Source organism: Nerophis ophidion, linkage group LG05 (assembly GCF_033978795.1).
Source record: "Nerophis ophidion isolate RoL-2023_Sa linkage group LG05, RoL_Noph_v1.0, whole genome shotgun sequence".
NCBI classification, from domain to species: Eukaryota; Metazoa; Chordata; class Actinopteri; order Syngnathiformes; family Syngnathidae; genus Nerophis; species Nerophis ophidion.
In genome coordinates this window covers 35,898,409-35,921,479 of record NC_084615.1, presented here as the reverse complement: position 1 = coordinate 35,921,479, position 23,071 = coordinate 35,898,409, and positions in this window count along the sequence as shown.

The window sequence follows — 23,071 nt, the reverse complement described above, 5'->3', positions numbered from 1 at the left end:
TACATGGAGGTTTTTGTTTAGCAGTTTTAAGAACAGGTAGCGTCTGCCCTACCTCCGCAACACAGCTATAGGCCATAGCCCCCCCCTCCAGACGGGAATCCCAGACCCGTTCCCTGTGGTCAGGGACTGACCATAAGGGAGGGTGGTGGGAGGTTTGGAGGCGGGCAGACCCCTCCCCTCTATATTGTCCAGAGTGTCCCTTTGAAAAGGGAGAAAAAACCTTGGACTTGGGCAGAGAATGAGGTTTAAACGGTGGGTTAGAAGAAAAACTAGGTGACTGAGGTTGACTAGAATAATAAGAAAAAATATCCTGATACTTTTGTATATTATTATAAATGTTGTTGTCATTTGAAAATGGCTGAGAAAACGAATCTTCCCCCAAAAATTCCTTGTTGATGACGTCATCATCGGAGGACGGGCTTGCGTTACCGGGGGGCGTCGACGAAATGACGTCATCTGCGCGGGACACAAGTTGGGAATTTGCCCAGTCGGTAAAACTGTTAGCAAAGTGTGTTATTGGGTCCCCAAACAATGGTGTAGGGGTCTTGTGTGCTGACTGTAGGTTGCTGTGTTCGTGAGGAGGGAGACATGGAGTGGGCAAGTCTCTGTCGCCCGACGAAGCCATACTTCGCGGCTTCCGCCTACGCGGACGAGCGCGAGCGCTGCGGGAGGGAAACTCACCGCTCCCGGAACCATCGATCGGAACCAGTTTTCCCTCCAGGTCCCACATCATGCTTTCGTCTGGATTGCATCGGAGAGTTTCAGCCTCCATCGCTCGGAATACCCTCCATGTGCCTTCGTCGAAGGTCTCCTCGTGGTTGCCAGACGCGGAAAAACTTTTTAATGCTCGGATCCTACTGTGATGACTCTTCTTCGGCATTGTAATGCCGGTGTGGTTTTCCCGTGGATGCGTCGAAGCAGAACACAGCATAGGTAAGATAAAGGGTATTTAATAACAAAAGTCTATGAACAAAAATACTGGTGTAAAGAGAAAAAGTAAACAAAAGACGCTAGCGTGAAAGCTAGGATAAAACAAGGAAAACTAGAACTTGGTACGAGGACACAAAAGAGTAAACAAAACATTTAGCATGAAAGCTAGACAATAAAGTGGCTTGGCGTGAGAGCTAGCGAGAAAATACATACGAATGATGAGAGTCGTCACTGATGCGCGTGGGCAAATTAGGATCCGAGAATGAGTGAACAGAAAAGGTGAGCTTAAATAGGAGGGTGATAATTATTAGCAGGTGTGCGGGGCGAGACTAGCAGGTGGACTGATGTGTAACCATAGTGATGGATAAAAACAGGAAATAAACGGGTCAGACAGAGAATGAAAAAACAAACACGTGAAGATCTGAGCAGCAGATCGCAACACTCCTGAAGGAATCAATAAAGTACTATCTATCTATCTATCTATCTATCTATCTATCTATCTATCTATCTATCTATCTATCGATCTATCTATCTATCTATCTATCTATATATCTATCTATCTATCTACCTATGTCAAGTAGTGTTCCGTGAAGCAACATCTCGTCACCTCATGCTGTCTGCTGAATTGACCTCAAGTGTGTACACAAATTTGTCTGAAACAGTTACCCAAGAATATCCAATAGGGATGGTTACCACATGTTGTACTTTTATAGGTAGCAACAGGTGTACTCTGTTGGTATTACCGGATACCAATTAACATGAAAGCACACCATTTGTGTTGAAATAGCTTTACTCCAAGTTCCATATTTATAGAGTCCAAATCGCTTTCACCCATGCTTGCCAACCTTCAGAGCTCTGAATCCAGAAGATGGGTGTGAGTGAGGGGGGTTTGGTGGTAGCGGTGGTGTATATTGTAGCGTCCTGGGAGAGTTAATGCTGCAAGGGGTTCTGGGTATTAGTTCTGTTGTGTTTATGTTGTGTTAATTTTATGTTTTTTTACTGGGGAAGGAGACGACACTGCAGTGGGATGTCAAGTTCAATTGGTTTATTTAGAACTTGATGATTACGTGGAGTGTGTATGCTACTATGTGTCGGCATGAATGGCTATGTGTTGAATTATCATATGTAAATACCGTGAGGGTTGTTGAGGTGCGTGTTGGATGAAATGGCGTCCAAATCCAAAAGGGAGCAAGCCATAGGAAGTCCAAAGTCTAAGCGAGGGGCCATAGGCAGGAGAGCGAGTCCAAAGTCCAAAAACGAGGTCGGGGATCCAGGAAGGCAAAATGGGTGCCAGGAGGGAAGCAGCAGTGGTGACACGACACCGTGGGAAGAGCAGGAGAAACAGGGATCAGGGAAAACACAAGGGCACAAGGAAATAGGCAACGAGCATGATTAGGAGGAAGTCAGAGACACACAGTTTACGAGGAGTAGTTTATGTTCCGACATCAAGGAGTCAGCGTCGGCCATCTTTATACTGCCCTCCTTCATCAACGTCATGTGTGTAGAAGTACTTGTTGTCCTTCCAGATGACTTAAATAGCGACGCACGAGCAGCTTTCCATATCTGGTGGCACTTTTTAATGTGTTTCCGAGATGATGAGACAAATGCTTCCAACTCCTGTTGAGGAAACAAAGGAGGTTGGTAACCAAGGGAACATTCGAATGGTGATAGACCAGTTGCAGAACTTTTCATGGGGTTATAGGCAAACTCGACCCAAGGAAGAAACTTGCCCCAAGAAGAAGGTTGTCAAGCGGAGATGCAGCGCAACGTTGTCTCAACACTTTGGTTAGCTCTCTCAGCCTGACCATTGCTCTGTGAGTGATAGCCAGAAGTTAGACTGACCGTGGCCCCAATACCCTTGCAGAAGGTCTGCCACACCCTGGAAGTGAACTGGGGACCACAGTCCGAAACAATGTCCACCGGACTGCCATGTTGTTTCACAATATAATTAGTCAGCCGTTTCAGAGGAAGAAGAGAGTTTGAGAAGTGGGACAAAATGTGCAGCCTTAGAGAATCGGTCAATAAATGTGTGTATGACGGTACTACCTTGAGAAGAGGGAAAACCAGTAATGAAGTCCAACAAGATGTGAGACCATAGACCAGTGGTCCCCAACCACCGGGCCGCGATTGGTACCGGGCCGCAGAACAATTTTTTATTAATTTTTATTAACAAAAAAAAAAATAAAAAAAATAAAATACATATATATATATATATATATATATATATATATTTTTTTTTAAATTAAATCAACATAAAAAAACAATATACACTTACAATTAGTGCACCAACAACAAAAACCTCCCTTTTTCATGACAAAAACGGCCCTTTTTCAAAGAAAAAAAAAAAAGGATCGGGGCCCCCCCCCACCCGGGCCGCGGGGCAAATTATTAAGCGTTGACCGGTCCGCGGATACAGAAAGGTTGGGGACCACTGCCATAGACGACTGGGGACAGGAAGAAGACAAAGTAGTCCTGCCGGTGGTCTGTGGGACGGTTTATTCCGTGCACAAGTACTGTATGCGGCGATAAACTCACGGGTATCCTGGGCCATGGATGGCCACCAGAATTGCCGGCGAATGAATGAAAGTGTGCGCTGAAATCCCGGATGACACGAGAACACGCTGGAATACCCCCACTCCAAAACTTGAGGAAGAAATATTCCTGTGCACAAAGAGTTTGTTGGGAGGTCTGCCACCTGGCCCCGGATTCCTTTTCCGGGAGTTTTGGACAAGATCCTCCACTTTCCAAGTGACCATGCCGATAATCCTGGAGGGAGGAAGAATAGTTTCTTCTGGAATCTTGTCGGTGGTTTCTTCCGAGAATTGGCGAGAGATTGCATCAGCCTTGGTATTGCGGGATCCTGGTCTGAAAGATAGAGCATAAACGAACCGTCCAAAGAAATGAGACCAACGGGCCTGTCGATAGTTGAGTCTCTTGGCTGATCGGATATGAAGGAGGTTACGGTGATCAGTGAGCACTTGAAACTGATGTTTAGACCCTTCCAACCAATGTCTCCATTCTTTTAATGTCTTGTAATAAGCAAGTAACTCACGATTTCCAGCATCATAATTATGCTCGGCAGAGGATAATCGTCTAGAGAAATAAGCACAAGGATGGATCTTGCCGTCTAGCTTGGAGCGTTGATAAAGAACTGCACCAACTCCTGAACCGGATGCGTCTACTAGTGATGGGATCAGCAGTTCTTTTGACTGTACTGAATCACTAGAATCAGTTCCTTAAATTGAGTCGTTCAAAAGATTCGTTCACAGAATCACTTCTGCAGCAGCAGTTTTGTGTGCAGGTCGGCGAATCATGAGTCAGTCAGTAACAGCTTCCCCAGCGGCAGATCTCGCTGTGTGTGAATCCGACAAGATAATAACAATTTATTTTAAAATTTGCTACAAATATTATTTTCTTTTTTTTCCTTCTTCTTTTTTTTTGTATCCTCTCCATGAGGTGTCCATGACATTTCAAAATGCATCTGAAAACAAAATTAAAAAAAGTTTTTTGAAGTGGTAAAAATTACATACAAATTTACAAATGGTATTATTATTTTGACATTTTAACATTTGACTCGACGACAAAATTGAAATATATTCTTAAATGTGTTTGAAATGCAATTATTTTCTATTATATTTATTTTAACAATTCATATTTGATTTGACAAGATAGAAAAAACGATTCTAAAATGTGTTACAAGTTTTCTTTTTTCACATTACATTTTAATATTTTAACATGTAATGTTTCTAACAAAACATACATGTATTAAAAATGTAATAAAAATCACTCTTCCTTTTATATCAAATTCCAAGGTGTTTTTTTTTCAAAAAATTATGATCACTCTAAAAGCGGTATATAATAAACACGATATGAAAAATAGAATTAAAAAATGTGTGCGGGTCAGCGAATCGTGAGTCAGTCAGTAACAGCTTCCCCAGCGGCAGGTCTCGCTGTGTGTCAGTTGGCGAACGACACAAGCCCTCAGCACCCAATGAACGACGCGCACAGTGACTGAACGAGATCCTCAATGTGACGTCATCCTCCGCGACACAGTCAGTTCTCTGTCAGTACGTTCGCGAACGTGATTCACGTGATTCACGTCGCGACACAGTCAGTTCTCTGTGTCAGTACGTTCGCGAACGTGATTCACGTGATTCGCGCCAGTTCCACTCATACCGGCATTGTCGCGGCGAATCATGTTGAATGAGCCAGGACTGCCCTAGGACCAGGGGGGCTACAGGAGCGTCCAACATCCAGAAGCTGATGACCTCTGTGTGGTTGCCAGAAAGGGTAAGAGATAATGGTTTAGTGCGATATTTGATGGGACCCAAAGGGTGGCCATCTAAGGCATGGGCAGAGACAAAATCTTTTAAGGGTACTAAAGGAACATACTTCTCACGGGTGTACCTCAAGTCCATGATACTTTTGTCGGCCCCGGAGTCCAGGTATGCGTCAATGAACAACGTCCAAGCTTCCCAGGCCAAGCTTGCGGGGAACAGAATACTGGGGTTCCTCCTGGAAGGAGTCACGGGGACAATAGTATGGCTCACCAGGATCCCCTTGACTGGTAAGCCCGATCTTTTGGCCGAAACGTGTAATTTCGTATTTGATGGTCCGCCCGGCCACAGTAAAGACATAGTCGGCATTGGAACCTCCGTTCTCTTTCTTCAATAGATAGTTGAGACCTGCCAATTTTCATGGGTTCGTGAGGTGTGGTGACATCAGGACTTACAGTACCGGAACTTTTAGTGTAGTGACGATTGATTCCTCCAGGGACTCCTGCAGAGGCTGCGCTGCCATAATCCCTCCTCCTCTCTGCCCCACGTTCCATGAAGCGTTGGTGGAAAAGTAGGGCTAACTCGATGATGTCTTGACAGTTTGAGGGTCTGTCCCGCATCAGACCATCCTTAATAGAATTATTAAGACCACTACCATAAGCGCTCTGGAGTGCCTTGTCATCCCATCCACTCTCTGCCGCTAGGGTTCTGAACTCCATGGTATAAGTAGCTACAGACCGGGAGCCCTGCCGCATGGAATGGAGTCGGGAAGCGACGTCTCCGCCCTCAGCAGGATGATCAAATACAGCCAAAAATTCATTTCGGAAAGAAGCATAATTCATGTTAAGCCGAGAATTCTTACTAAGAGCCGATGTGGCCCATTTTAAAGCAAGTCCAGAAAGTCAGGAGAATATAAATGCTACTTTAGCACAGTCATTAGCCTGTCGGGAATGCTGGTGTAGAAAAATAAACTCACATTGAACCAAGAAGCTGCGACACTCTTCGAAACCTCCTTCAAAGTTCTTAGGAACAGCTATCTTTGGTTCACGGAAAGGCGTTGTTCCTCCGGTGGTGAGTGTACTTGGTGTGCTAATGGCGGTTGTGGGGGGTGTCACCTGACCAGTGCTGAGGTGGTTGAGTCTAGACAACTGGCTGGCGAATGCGACGTCCAATTTGTCCTCCAGGGTGGAAAAACGGACCTGGTGTTGTTGAAGGACGGTTTGGATTGTGGACAAGTCCGTACTGGGTGAAGTCCGAGTCCGAGGTCCGACTGAAGACTTAGAGGTGCCGTCTGGTTCCATCTTGGTCGGAACGTACTTTTATGGTTTTCTACTAGGGAAGGAGACGGCACAGCAGTGGGATGTCAAGTTCAATGGGTTTATTTAGAACTTGATGATTACGTAGAGTGTGTATGCTATGTGTCTGCATGAATGGCTATGTGTTGAATTATCATATGTAAATACCGTGAGGGTTGTTGAAGTGCGTGTTGGATGAAATGGCGTCCAAATCCGAAAGGGAGCAAGCCAGAGGAAGTCCAAAGTCCAAGCGAGGGGCCAAAGGCAGGAGAGAAAGTCCAAAGTCCAAAAACGAGGTTGGGGATCCAGGAAGGCAAAATGGGGGCCAGGAGGGAAGCAGCAGTGGTGACACGACACCGTGGGAAGAGCAGGAGAAACAGGGATCAGGGAAAACACCAGGGCACAAGGAAATAGGCAATGAGCAAGATTAGGAGGAAGTCAGAGACACGCAGTTTACGAGGGGTAGTTTACGTTCCGACATCAAGGAGTCGGTGTCGGCCATCTTTATACTGCCCTCCTTCATCAACGTCAGGTGGGTTAGGTGTGGAATGTCGCCGGCTGCGGCAGAGAGAGGGCGAAGTCCGCTTGATGAGTGCGGGGGCGTGTCAGGAGTTTGCAGCGGAGCCTCTGCATGCTCTTGCAGCAGCGGGAAGCAAAGAGTGTGTGTGTGACACAACAGTTACGGTGCGGATGTTCTCCCGAATTGTGTTTGTCATTCTTGTTTGGTGTGCGTTCACAGTGTAGCGCATATTTGTAACAGTGTTAAAGTTGTTCATACGACCAACCTAAGTGCGACCTGTATGGCTGTTGGTCAAATATGCCTTGCATTCACTTATGTGTGTCTGTAAAAGCCCACGTACATAATGTGACTGGGCCGACAAGCTGTTAGTATGGACGAAAAGCGGACTTGTCTACAGGTTTTAGAGGACACTAAAAGCAGTGCCTTTTAGGCACGCCCCCAACATTGTTGTCCGGGTGGAAATCGGGAGAATGGTTGCCCCAGGAGATTTTCGGGAGGGGCACTGAAATTCGGGAGTCTCCCGGAAATTTCGGTAGGGTTGGCAAGAAGGCTTTCATCTCCCTCTCCAGGTTTCCCTCTTCTGCAACGTCTCACACTTCCTTCGTACTGGCTTCTATTAGCAGCAGTGTATTTAGCTTCAAAACTAATATGTTATGAATCCTTATTTACCGTCTTCGTTGTCTGTTACCAAATCTGCCATGTTTACAAAACACACTCGTACCTGGGTAACACACGGCACACTGACAAAGCTTAACCTGCTGTAACTATAACAATCTACAAGGTTAATATAGTTGGCTTCTCTGTCTTCCCCTTTATTTATCTGCTTTATTTCGTAAATGAGCCACCTACAGCCCATGGAAACAGCTTAATCCGATGGCATTCGGTTTTTGAAAAGTCGGTCAAACACAGTTGGATTATGCAATTGAAAACCAGATTTCTTGGGATATAACCCAGAAGCAGATTCCATTCAATAAAAACAGCAACAATTGTATTGCTTCTCAAATTATGACGGAGCATTTTGAAGTGTATTGATTGCAGAAAAAATGAAACAGATTTATTTAGTAAGGTAACTCAGAAAATGCGTACTCCCGTACGAAATATGAAAGAGAATGAAGCAAGTATTACAAATTACAAGGAAAATAATAAAGCGCACACAACCCTCTTCACACTGCATTTCCAGACTGATTTACAATTACTGTGTATGCCACACAACTGGCAAAATAGTCCATAAAAAAGCAACCAAGTTTGTCTTGAACAGTATCCAATCGGGCATGAATAGTCTTTTCCTTTGGATTTAAAACTAAATCCATCGATCCACAGAGCCCTTGCTGCCTTATGAATGGACTTGGAATACATTCAAAAGTTTTGTTTTCATGATTCTCGGTCCAAACATTCCTTCGAAAAACTCTCAGCCGTGGGTCTACCTTTACTTGTATTGTACCGTATTTCTCGGCAAGAAAGCGTTCAAAGAACTCCGGCTTATCAGTGATTCCCAGAGCCTGAAAATAGTCTGAGGGCTATAGTTTTCTATTCGGGCTGAAGGACTCTGGTAGCCCTTCCGGTAACACTTAGAGTTGCTACCTCAGTAGAAGCATTTAAGTTCAATCTTAAAACTCATTTTTATACTCTAGCCTTTAAATATACCCCCTCCCCCTTTTTGACCAGTTGATCTGCCGTCTCATTCCTGCTCTCCCCCCCCCTCTCCTGCGTGGAAAGGTTATACAGATAAATCGCTAGTTGTTCAAAGTCGGGATTCCGTGTGGACCAGTCATCTGTACATCAGTTGGGGACGTCTCTGCGCTGCTGACTTGTCTCCACTCAAGATGATCCCCTGCTGGCCCCACTATGGACTAGACTCACTCTATTAACTAGATCCACCAACATCCATTGCACTGGTCGCCCAGGGTTTGGTCCCCACATCTGCGATCCCCTCCAAGATTTCTCATTGTATCCCATTCGGTCGAGCGCTATATAAATAAACTTTGATCGAATGATTGATTGATCAATTGATCGATTGACTTTGGACCTGCATCCGCTCGGATACATTCTTGGTAGTAGCGTCATGTTTGTTGCACATCCAAGATCATTTCTTGAAGCTGTCTGCTATTTAACATTTGCATAGTCATTAGCATACTTGCTAACCTTGAGACCTCCGATTTCGGAAGGTGGGGGGTCGGTGGGCGTGGTCAGGGGTGTGGCGGGGGGTGTGTTTATTTACAACTGTTGTGTGCGCAGTTGTGCACTGCACTTTCTAAAGTAGATGTTATTGTCACACATGCATGATTGATTGATTGATTGATTGAAACTTTTATTGGTAGATTGCACAGTACAGTACATATTCCGTACAATTGACCACTAAATGGTAACACCGCAATAAGTTTTTCAACTTGTTTAAATCGTGGTACAAATATATACTATCAGCATAATACAGTCATCACACAAGTTAATCATCATAGTATATACATTGAATTATTTACAATGCGGGGGGTAGGATGAGTAGCTTTCAGAGAAATGGACATTGAAACAGTGAAGGTGTGACTTGTAGGATATGTACAGCAAGCAGAGGATATAGTGAGTTCAGATAGCATAAGAACAAGTATATACATTAGAAATACATTAGATTATTTAAATTAGGTTATTTACAATCCGGGGAGATGGGATGTGAATGTAGGAGGATAAAGGGTTGAAGTTGCCTGGAGGTGTTGTGCTGGTGCATGTACAGTAGATGGTAGTATTGTCCTGTTTAAGAGTGTCACGTGCTGTTTACGGCAGACGAACTGCCATACGGTAGAGTGGTAGACATAAACGTGACTGCTGTTGTTGTGTGTTGTTACTGCGCTGAGAGGACGTTAATGAAACTGCCTAACAATAAACCCACATAAGAAACCAAGAACTCGCCCTCAATCATTCTACAGTTATAACGTCATTTTCGGGAGAAAATTTGTCCCGGGGGGTTTTCGGGAGAGGCGGTTAATTTCGGGAGTCTCCCGGAAAATCCGGGAGGGTTGACAAGTATGGTCATTAGAGACGTAATATTTCTAATCAGTGTCAATATTACAGCAACATACGCCTAATGTGACGTCATATAGGTCAACCAGAAAATAAATAAATTAACTGTGCTAAAAAGAAATAAGCGCTCCTCCCAGTCTAAGGGAAGCACACTGCGTATGACCAATAGTCGCATTGCAAGAAGTATATGGACAGTCGGACTTCACAAGTAGGTGTGAAATTACAAAAAAATGAACTGAAAACACAGTGAGTATTGCCAGAAGTCCGAGGTGCACTCCAATGAAAATCAATGTGCTGAAGAAACCAGTCCCAGAAATAATTAAAATGATGAAAATATGGTAAATATTTCACATATTATATTGTTATGAGCGTGTCTGTCACTACATTTTATACATACTTAGTGTTTATACAAAACGTTAAAGGGCCCGGAGTCCAGGTCTCGTTAGCCGCAACTTCCAAGCGTTTTTTATCATCTTTAAAATCGTAAAAAAGAAAAAAAAGACGTGTGTTCCTGTCTCTCATAATGATTGTGTTATCAGGCAATTTTTTTTTTTTTAAGTGCAGTTCCCCTTTAAGTACCAGTATTGATACCCATCAAATGGGAATTGGCAACGTATCGGTTCAAAAATGAAAAGTACCCTTTGTTTCATTGTCATGGCTCAGGTTGTGGTTCTGTTTCCCATACATGTTTTTCTAAATCTTTCTCTCCCCCACATTGTGGATTGCGGCATGCTTGGGATCAGAGGGCTCACCTGAATCCAAATTCTGGTCCCCTTATTTAGCTGATCTGGTTCAGCCTGTTGCTGGGGAATTTCATTCTGATGCCATTGCCACGTCCTCAGTGTTTCCGCAGGATAGAGTTTCGTCTTTTTGCCTGCTTGCCTTAGCCCCGGCTTCCTATGTGTGCCTAGTATCGTCTAGCCTTGCCTAGCGGCTTAGTTAAAACTTATTTGGGTTTTTTTTCTATCTTTTCGTGGTGTGTTTGTGTTTTGTTGCTGCCTATTGCTTGTATTCCGTCTTGTGGCTTCTCCCCGCAAGCGAAAACAAGTGGTGGTCAACCAGGCCAAGATCGCTGTTGTGCAACAAGCAGTACGCAAGGGGTTCAGATCTTCCTGCAAAAAGCAGATACGAGCTAACAAATCTAACCATCCAATAGAATCAACTCATATACTTTATATAAAAAAATTAAACAAATGTTAAATGATATTAAGGAGTCTTTGTCAGTGGAGTTCCCAGATATGTCGAACTAGCTTGTGCTTCAGATCTCATTTTATACAACAAAACTGATGAACAATTGAAAAAACATAGCGGTCTACAACTTTTTTGTTTGTGGCTGGGTCAAGGAAATTAGTATCGAGACTCTTTCGGAAAAATATGCATCGTTTTTGCCTGGGTAAGGTTGCATTTCATTATTCAACTGACAACTGACACCCATGACTGCATATCACTGACATGTACTGAGTCATTACCATATTTGTTTTTTGTTCTGTTGACACAGGTTTCCCTGCTCTTCAGGGGAGTTATAATAAACTCCACTGAAAAGCAAAAAAACATGCGAAACAGGCTTCTAGGGATAAAATAGCCTCTGTGTTTTTTCCTCACCAAAAGGTATTTAAATAAATAAATATATATATATATATATATATATATATATATATATATATATAACCCGCCCCCCGGCCAAATTTTTTTAAACCGGATGCGGCCACCTAGTCAAAAAGTTTGGGGAACCCCGGTCTAGACTGTTTGTCAGGCCTTTCTAGGCGTGACAAAGAGTTGGTAGTGTGACAACAAACACGCCATCTCACTGCTGTGATCCGTTTAGATGATGCATTCGGTCCTCTAATCCTCCTCAGAAGGAATCCTCAGCCAGTCCTTTTGAAGTCGTTCTATTTTATTATTTATCAGCCTTAAATTTTCCCCAAATAACTATTTTTGTATCGCCCTCTCGGCTCGGCGTGCTTTCCACTGCGACCCATTTTTGTTTGGGTTAGAGGGGTTTCAGTCAAAACCCAATTAAAGTCACAGATGCGGCACGCAAACACACAAAATCCAGCATAGTTATTGGATTTGTGCTGTGATATATATTCTGTATGCCACGTATAAACATTTGGAATGCACTGGCAGCAGAGATAGCGGATCTTCCCATTTCCTCATGTAAATAGAAGCTGGGTGTCACTTTTATGGAGGCTCTTTGAAAAGCTCCCTCATATGATCAGGTGCTGATATCCCCTCTTGGAGTCTGCTCACCCACTCGGGAAGTGTCCACAGTTCCGTGCAGTTGCACACTTTCACGCCCCGTCCAAAGCTCCAGCCTTCGCTTTCATCTGCCACTCGGTCACACTTGCGTTTTACTGAGCCGTAATTGTGCTGTAATTAGGAGGCGGCGCATGGAACGCCCATTCAAACCTTACTTACACACTAAGGGACATAAACAACAGAGCATACGATTTGGGATGTGTTCATGTAAAAGGGACACAAATGCAAAAAAATGTTGTCCAAACTGAACCACAAATGTGTTGTTTTTTTAATTCGGACATCCTTAACAAGGTTATATTTTAAACCTAGAACACCGTATGTGATTTTTATTTTGCTGCATTTATCTGAGTGTCATACATCTCTGGGTAGCTTCGGCATTGTCTTTAACATCTTTGATGGCTTGTATATTTTTCTGATCCAAAAAACACTTTTTCTTACAGCTATATACACTATATTGCCAAAATTATTCGGCCACCTGCCTTGACAAATTAACTTGAAGTGCCATTCCATTCCTAACCGGTAGGGTTCAATATGATGTGGCTCCACTTTTTTTGCAGCTATTACAACTTAAACCCTTCTGGGAAGGCTGTCCACAAGGTTGCGGACTGTGTTTAAAGGAATTTTAGACCAGTGGTTCTCAAATGGGGGTACGCTTACCCCTGGGGGTACTTGGAGGTAGGCCAATGGGTACGTGAGATTTTTTTTTTTTATTCTAAAAATAGCAACAATTCAAAAATCCTTTAGAAATATATTTATTGAATAATGCTTAAACAAAATATGAATGTAAGTTCATAAACTATGAAAAAATGCAACAATGCAATATTCAGTGTTGACAGCTAGATTTTTTGTGGACATGTTCCATAAATATTGATGTTAAAGATTTTTTTTTTTTTGTGAAGAAATGTTTAGAATTAAGTTCATGAATCCAGATGGATCTCTATTATAATCCCCAAAGAGTGCACTTTAAGTTGATGATTACTTCTATGTGTAGAAATCTTTATTTATAATTGTATCACTTGTTTTATTTTTTCAACAAGTTTTTAGTTATTTCTATATCTTTTTTCCAGATAGTTCAAGAAAGACCACTACAACTGAGCAAATTTTGCACTGTTATACAATTTAATAAATCAGAAATTGATGACGTAGTGTTGTATTTTACTTCTTTATCCTTTTTTTTCAACCAAAAATGTTTTGCTCTGATTAAGGGGTACTGGAATCAAAAAATATGTTCACAGGGGGTACTTCACTGAAAAAAGGTCGAGAACCACTGTTTTAGACCATTCTTCCAAAAGCGCATTGGTGAGGTCACACACTGATGTTGGTCGAGAAGGCCTGGCTCTCAGTGTCTGTTCTAAATCATCCTAAAGGTGTTCCATCGGGTTCAGGTTAGGACTTTGTGCAGGCCAGTCAAGTTCATCCACACCAGACTCTTACATCCATGTCTTTATGGACCTTGCTTCGTGCACTGGTGCACAGTCATGTTGGAAGAGGAAGGGGCCCACTCCAAACTGTTCCCACAAGGTTGGGAGCATGGGATTGTCGAACATGTTTTGGTATCCTGGAGCATTCTAAGTTCCTTTCACTGTAACTAAGGGGCCAAGCCCAATTCCTGACAAAGCGACCCCGCACCCTATAATTCATTCTCCACCAAATTTCACACTCTGCACAATGCAGTCCGAAATGTACCGTTCTCCTGGCAACCTCCAAACCCAGACTCGTCCATCAGAAATTCCACGACTGGATTTGTTGTACAGGTGGTATCCTTTGACAGTTTCACGCTCGACATCACTGAGCTCCTGAGAGTGGCCCATTCTTTCACAAATGTTTGTAAATTTAGTCTCCATGCCTAAGTGCTTAATTTTATACACCTGTGGCCGAGCCAAATGATTTATTTACTTATTTACACTTACCGAATAGGACACCTGACTCTGATCATTTGGATGGGTGGCCAAATACTTTTGGCAATATAGTGTATATTGGGTGATTTTTACCCAGCAATAATGATTGAAGGTAAAGAAGGTTTTTTTGTGGATTTTACCAAGAGAAAGTGTTAGTGTATAAAATTGTCATGGCTGGTTACACCAGGCTGTGCCTTACTTTGCGTTTGTTGGTTTTCTCCTGTGTTTAGTGTTTTAGTTCCTGTCCTGTGCTTTTATTTTGGCGGCTCTTCCGGTTTGGTTGGTGCACTTCCATGCACCGGTTTGCTGTTGGCAATCAGGACTATTTGTGTAGGAGTTGGGTAAGGTAGGTCTTTATTGTCATTGCACAAGTGCAACAAAATGTTTTCAGCACAAACCCGTTCAAGATTAGACAAACAAACAGTGTACAGGGCTACAGAACAGGAATTCTCATGGGTCGCCATAAGGTGCCCCGTAAGGATGGAAAAAAGGTCAACGCTGGGGAAGGGTGAATAAAAAAATACAATCCAGACTGGGCTCCTAAGGGGGACCAGTCTGGAGTAGGAAAAAAACTCCATTGCAAAGCAAATATACTGTACATATTACAACTCAAGACTTACAACAGAGGAGAGGTAGTGGAGGCTACGGTGGAAGGCTGCAGCTCTTCAGGCGCTGCCCAGCCATCCATCACCCCTTAGGGATTCGATAAATTGAGCCTTTTGCTACCTCCGTTGTCGGGAGTTTGCTCTCTCCTCCTGACGTGAGTTTTGCAGTGTTTCAGCCTTCCGTTTTGATGTTTTGCAACCTGTCGGTTTTAGTTTAGTTTTTGCATAGCCTTCCCTTGTTGACCAAGATTGTGGCCGTTTCATGGACGCCCTCCGCGCTATCAAGAGCTAGGCCTAGGACCCAGGCATGGACAGTGGCTGGTGCGCTGTTTTTTTGTTCCCAAATTCCTAATTTTCCAGTAATTTTGTAGCATTTTTGTATGGTCCTTCATTTCTTTCATTTTGTTAGACAAGACACAGTTTAAAATAAAAGAACACTGCTCAAATTTGTCATGTTTTGATATATTTTAATGGCAAGTACTTTTTGTTAGGTGTACTATCTCGAGTAAAAATCACGCGGCTTTAGTGATGGTGTTTTGAATTTGAGTGATAGTATCCTAAGGTATATCACGTTTGCATTAGAATTCAATATGTCCAAAAGTAGAAGAAGGAAGCAGAGCTTATTTAAAACTACTTCTTCTCCATGTCGCAGCAATGACTGACCCAGCAGGCACAAGACATTGACACAAGGTTGATTATACGTCCATGTCCTTTAAAACTGACTTTAAAGGCCTACTGAAACCCGCTACTACCCACCACGCAGTCTGATAGTTTATATATCAATGATGAAATATTAACATTGAAAACATGCCAATACGGCCTTTTTAGTTTACTAAATGACAATTTTAAATTTCCCGGGAGTTTCGTCCTGGAAATGTCGTGTAATGATGATGTGTACGCAAGACGTCACAGGTTTTTAGGAAGTAGGAGCTCTGCACACACACACAGCTAAAAGCCGTCTGACTAAACGGCATAATTACACAGTATTTGTTGCTGAATCTTTTGCAATTTGTTCAATTAATATTGGAGAAGTCACAGTAGAAATATGGAGTTGGGAAGCTTTAGTCTTTAGCCACACAAACACATGGTGATTCTTCGTTTAAAATTCCTGGAGGTGAAACGTTACTATGGATCAGAGCGTGGTCAAGCCAACATGAATCAAGACGGAATGTCAACCAACAGGTTTCCGTGAGAAAATTGTGGTTAAAAAGTTGCTTCTTACCGGAGAAAAGCTGAGCTTGTGCCGTCCGTAGCTGCCGTTGACTCCACTGAGACACTGCGCGTCAACACACCCGTGGAGACATCCTTCCGACTATCAGGTACTATTTAACTCACTAAAACACAAGCAACACAATAGAAAGATAATGGATTTCCCAGAATTATTCTATTAAATGTGTCTAAAAACATCGGAATCCGTCCCAATGCAATCGCGTTTTTTTTGTACTTTTTTTTTCTTTTTTTTTCTAGTCCGTCGCTATCAATATCCTCGAACATGAATCTTTCATCCTCGCTCAAATTAATGGGGAAATTGTCGTTTTCTCGGTCCGAATAGCACTTTTTGTTGGAGGCTCCCATTAAAATCAATGTGAATATGTGAGGAGCCATCAAACATGTGACGTCATCGTCTGCGACTTCCGGTAGAGGCAGGGCTTTTCTCTTAGCACCGAAAGTTGCGAACTTTATCGTGGATGTTCTCTACTAAATCCTTTCAGCAAAAATATGGCAATATCGCAAAATGATCAAGTATGACACATAGATTGGACCTGCTATCCCTGTTTAAATAAGAAAATCTCATTTCAGTAGGCCTTTAAAACAACTTTGTAAAATAGTTGTATTTGTAAATTGAGACAACGTTGGATCCAGGTTGTTGGTTGGGAAATGACCAAATTTCAAAGGTCAACACAACGTCACAACCTGACATTGAATAAACCTACCAAAATTAAATTGTCAAATCAACGTCAAAACCCAAAATATATTAAGAGTCGTCAAAAAGCATTTTGAGTTGCTCAACGTCAGGACCTCATTCAACAAGTTGTAATTTTTTTATTTTTTTGATAGTCTACTGACTTTGCCATGTCTTGTGATCATGTTTTGTTTAGTTATGTTCTGTTACTTCAAGACTCCATTAGTTCTTATTTTTTCACTCCCTTGTTTTGTCACCATGGCGACCCATTAGTTTCACCTGACTCACGTGTTATACTCACGCACCTGTTTTTAATCACAGAGACTATTTAAGCCTGTCACCTTCTGTTGGTCGCTCTGGCGTCATCACTCTGTTCATGCTCACTCCCACTCTGCTTCATGCCGTGTTTATTCTTTCATGCAATTTCATAGTTCAAGCTGCCCTGCTCACGTCACCGCAAGTAAGTTTTGTTTATTTATGCCACAGTTAGTGACTTTTGTTTCATGTCCACAGTATAAGTCAAAGTGCTAGTTTTGTTCCCTGCATTAAGTTTTGTACCCCCGCTGCGAGCGCCTTTTGTTTTGCACGTTTTATAGTTAAATAATTAAATCATGTATTCACCTTCACGCCATGTCTGGTCCAGTTCATTTGCATCTCGGGAAAACTATCCATCCAGAAAGCTGCACCGTAGTCCAAGTTCCGTCAGACTTTGTGTGTTTTACAACAGGGAGAAAAAAAGAATAGAGAAAATGTCAACAATAAACAAGACATAATGATGAAATGCAGAGGAAAGAAATATGCTAATCAGAATAAGCAATAGATACATGAACAAATAAATATTCCACAATAAATATAAACAATTTAGAATAAAAATATGAATACATTTAAAAAATGAAGCATGAGTAAAACAAACCAAAAAAAAAGATTATATAATGAGCACGGTGGCGGAGTGGTCAGTGCTCGTATAACACTAAATTGGCCCTAGTGTGTGAATGTGAGTGTGAATGGTGTCTCTCTATCTGTGTTGGCTGAGATAGGCTCCAGGCCCTCCCCGCAACTCCGAAAGGGACAACTGGTAGAAAATGGATGGATGGATATTAAATAAGCATAACATAATTTAAGACAATGTGAACAGGCTGAGTCTGTACCCGACAATGCAATAAATGTATACATATTACAATGCATTTTTTTGTTTTGTTACTTCGGCAGTGCTTAGCTTGCTTTTACACTTGTATGACACTTGCTACTTAAAATGTGGCCTTTGCAGTGTTATTTGTAATGGTGCCATTTTGACCCTGGAACACATTGATTATATAATTGAATTGTTTACCAACATTTAAGGTTTAAGTGTATGCGATGATTTCGTTTGTACCAACAACGTTTGTTTAGATCAGACCTGGGCAAATTAAGGCCCGGGGGCCACATGCGGCCTGTTGAGCTTTTAAATCTGGGCTGCCAGACAGTCCAAAATAATTGTTTTAGATCTTTAAGATGGAAAGTGTAGCTGCCATTATGATGTGCAGTGATGTTCTCTAATGACCGCAAGTCTTCAGCTATACTAAATCTTTCAATTATTGGAATCTGCATCACATACTAGTTACTATGGTCATCTAATTGGTTACTATGATCATCTAATTATTTGAGACTTGCGTGGCATAGCGATGCCGGATATGTTCTTCCAGGGATGCGTCGGACAAGAACACAGCGTAAGGTAAGAAATAAGTATTTATTAAACTAATAAAACAGGCTAGAACAAAAATACTGGTGCTAGGCAGAAAAGGCAAACAAATGGTGCTAGCATGGGAGCCAGGGAAATAAACAGACACACTAACACTTGGCACAAAGGCACGAAAAGAGAAAACAAAACAATTAGCATGAGAGCAAGGAATAAACAAAAACGCAGCGCGAGAGCTGGCGAGTACAAACATGGAAAGCAAGTCGTCATCTGTTGCGTGAAAGCAAATTGGAATCCGAGGCACTAGAACAAAAAAGGGGCAGGCTAAATAAGGCAGTAATCAGTAGAAACAGGTGTGCGTAAACCGAGAGAAGCAGGTGGAAACAATATGCAACCATAGTGACAGAGCAAAACAGGAAATAAGGAGGTCAAACAACAGAATGTGATATAAAAATGAACAAAGCTATAATCCGGGCATCGGATCATCACAAATTAGTTACTATGGTCATCTACGGTCAATCAACACCCTCACCACCGCTTATCTCCTCTGGGGTTGTGAATGGCTGAGCGGCGCTACAGAGCAAACAGCGGGCCTGCGCAAACCCACCCCTCCCTCTGTTGCAAGTTGGTGTGATATATGTATGTGTAATGAGTGCCATGCGATGTGCGGTTTTTTCCTTGGACTCAGGCTAGACCTCTGCTGAGGGTCTAGCTTTGGACTGCTATTTTTTTTACCCCCCCCCCTCCTAATGTCACCCTTTTCTTATCTTTTTAAGGAGCGCTGTAACTGGCTGATCCGTCGGCATTCTCGTCTTGTCCACCCCCTGTAATGTATGTCTGCTCTTAGCGGGACTGTGCCGAAAATATAATTTCAGTTCTGATGTGTCTTGTACATGTTGGAACAGACAAATAAAAATTATTCTGATTCTGATTCTGATTCTAATTAGTTACTATGGTCCTCTAATAACTTACTATGGTCACTATGAGAGATCTCAGATTGTAGGTGTTTTTTTTTTCACTATGTTTTTTGCTTTTTGGTTGTGTTTTGGTTGATTGTAAAATATGTTGTCAATATTCAGTGTTTTATCGTTCCCACATTCTTTATTTTCATGTACATTCTTGGTGTTTCATTCAGTAAAAAAAGATTCAAATTCCATTCCGTTTTTTAAGGCGGTCTGTCATAACATTTTTAGATTTCAATCATTATTGTGAGGTTTTGTATTAGCGTTCCTAAAAATATATATACCCAGACACACTTTTTTTTCATCTAAATCTGCCCTCCCGAGTAAAATAGTTGCCCAGCCCTGGTTTGGATGAAACACTGCTTGTAAAAAAAAAAAAAAAAAAAAAAAAAAGCTTGCTTCTGTGATAATTAAAGTTAAAGTTAAAGTACCAATGATTGTCACGCACACTATAGATGTGGCGAAATTATTCTCTGCATTTGACCCATCACCCTTGATCACCCTCTGGGAGGTGAGGGGAGCAGTGAGCAGTGATTTAACCCCCAATTCCAACCCTTGATGCTGAGTGCCAAGCAGGGAGGTAATGGGTCCTATTTTTACAGTCTTTGGTATGACTCGGCCGGGGTTTGAACTCACAACCTACCGATCTCAGGGTGGACACTCTAATCACTATTACTGTTCTCAGGTGCAGACTCTAAAATGTTACAAAAATGTTTATTTCAAGCGACAATGTTATTGTCTTTTTACTAAAGTATTGTGTTTTTGTTTTTAGAACTGCACAGGCATCGAAAAGAAGAGTTCTCTTTAACTTTTAAAAGGGTAAATAGTCACACACGTGTATGGAGGTAAAAAGTAGTTACTCATCAGTAACAATCCTGCACAAATAGCTAAAACACATTTCCAACAAATCCCTTATAAAATGGCAAGAAGAGAAATCGATACATGCTGTAGTGGAAATCTCCCGTGAGGCTCATGATGTCTTCTTTTAAAAAACAAGCATGAATTGATCGAAAACTTTCAGACCAAAGCACACTGAATGCAACTGACAGCTACTGGAAAGTAAGATTTATGACATGACTGAAGGAGGAGGGAAAAAAGATCAAAACTCAAACAGCACCAATGTAGGGACGGCTCCTGAATGTTTTCTCAGCCGGGGTTAAGGGGAGGCATTTTTTCAATAACACCAGCACAGGCATGTCCGATGGAAAAGTAATCTTGACAAAATAATATTCAAACAAAATAGTTACGTTTCTTGTGCAAAGGTGAGAGATGCAGCAATGGACAGCACTCTTGCGCCTGCTAATAACCTGAAACACATCCAAAAGTTATTTTATTCCATATGCATAATTAATCAAAACAGACAACTACGCATTGGAAATATTGTTTTGGGTCACAACATAATAACTTAAAAAAATAGTTAATAGTGCAATTATTTTAGGCCTAAAATAAATGCTGCTGTGGTGCTGCAACGAGAAGTACAAGTAGCCTGTGACTAATGTTTCGCCTCAAAAAATCAAAACTTCAGATATGATATGAATAATTACATTAGGTGAAGTGGATTATTTTTATGTAGCGTTTTTTTTTTCTCTCAAGAGTCAAAGCGCTTTATATGTTGATAGCCATTATCTACATCTTTAAGCAACATTCAAACCAGTGTGGGTGGCACTGGGCGCAGGATGTTGTACTGTAAACACTCTAATGATTCGTATCACAAGACCTAAGAGGCTGGGGAACAATCGTCTCTATAAGATGGGGAAGAAAGAGAGGGGGAGGGAGAAAGACGAAGAGAACAGGGTTGTAATCCTGGACAAAGCTGAGTCATTCAAACCCCGTTTTCATATGAGTTGGGAAATTGTGTTGGATGTAAATATAACCGGAATACAATGATTTGCAAATCACTTTCAACCTATATTCAATTGAATGCACTAAAAAGACAAGATATTTGATGTCCAAACTCATAAACTTTATTTTTTTTTTCCAAAAAATCATTAACTTAGAATATCATTGCTGCAACATATGCCAAAGTAGTTGGGAAAGGGCATGTTCACCACTGTGTTACATCACCTTTTCTTTTAACAACACTCAATACATGTTTGGGAACTGAGGAAACTAATTGTTAAAGCTTTGAAAGTGGAATTCTCTCCCATTCTTGTTTTATGTAGAGCTTCAGTCGTTCAACTGTCCAGGGTCTCCGCTGTCATATTTTACGCTTCATAATGCGCCACACATTTTCGATGGGAGACAGGTCTGGACTGCAGGCAGGCCAGGAAAGTACCCACACTCTTTTTTTACGAAGCCACGTTGTTGTAACACGTGCTGAATGTGGCTTGGCATTGTCTTGCTGAACATTAAAAAGACGGCGCTTAGATGGCAGCATATGTTGTTCCAAAACCTGTATGTACCTTTCAGCATTAATGGTGCCTTCACAGATGTGTAAGTTACCCATGCCTTGGGCACCAATGAGAGAAGTTAAGACCATACCTTCTGTCAAAAATGATTTATGGGGGGTCATAAATCAATGATTTATGAGGGGTCATAAATCAATGATTTATGAGGGGTCAAGGTCAAAGGTCAATGATTTATGAGGGGTCAAAGTTAAAGGTCAAAGTCAAAGGTCAAAGTCAAAGGTCCGGGTCAAATGTCAAGGTCAAGTGGGTGTGGCTTACCCCGGAAGAGGGTGGAGTTAAGACCTGCGGTGGGAGTGGTTAAACCAGGAAGAGGGTGGAGTTTTAACCAGAAAGAGGGCAGAGTTAAGACCTGCGGTGGGAGGGGTTAAACCAGGAAGAGGGTGGAGTTAAGACCTGACGAGGGAACAAAGGAGGGTTCAGTTTTTTAAGAAAGCTTGAGGATGTCATCTGAGCAGCATGTGACCATCCATTTGACAGTTTAAATGTTTACGATCGTTTGAAACAACTTCCAGATTTCGATGTATTGATGGCTGGGAATGTTACGTGTGGAGATGTGGACACGCACGCACTTCACACACACACACACACACACACACACACACACACACACACACACACACACACACACACACACACACACACACACGCACACACACACACACACACACACACACACACACATACACACACACACACACACGCACACACACACACACACACACACACACGCAGAGGAGGGGTACAAAAGGGCGGTGTAAGGCTTAGTCATTATTTGGAGCTTTATACGTTAGCGTAAAGACTTTGTTTGATTCGGTCATGATTAGTGAAACGCCTGTGTCGATTTATAAAAATAATAAAACTTACATTGACGCTCCGCAAAAAAGTCGAGTGTTTCTAAATCGTATTCAGATGCCGCCGACCGAGTCTTTGCGTGAGAAATGGGACTTGGAAGCGTACGGGATGGAGGGATCTTTTGGATTTGTATTCAGATACGAAATGGGTGATATCTGCTTATTTCAGCTAAAAGAAAGAAGAGACGGAAGCCCTTTCTCGATATTTTCATCGTTATCTACCGTGGATTGGGAAGTTTTTGTTACGTGGGGAGATGTGGACATGCACACACACGCACACACGCACACACACACACACACACACACACACACACACACACACACACACACACACACACACACACACACACACACACACACACACACACAAATACACATTCGTACGCACACATCGTTAAGACCAGAAGAGGGGACAAAGGAATGTTTACGATCGTTTGAAACAACTTCCATACCTCACGAAAACATATTTAAACAGATGG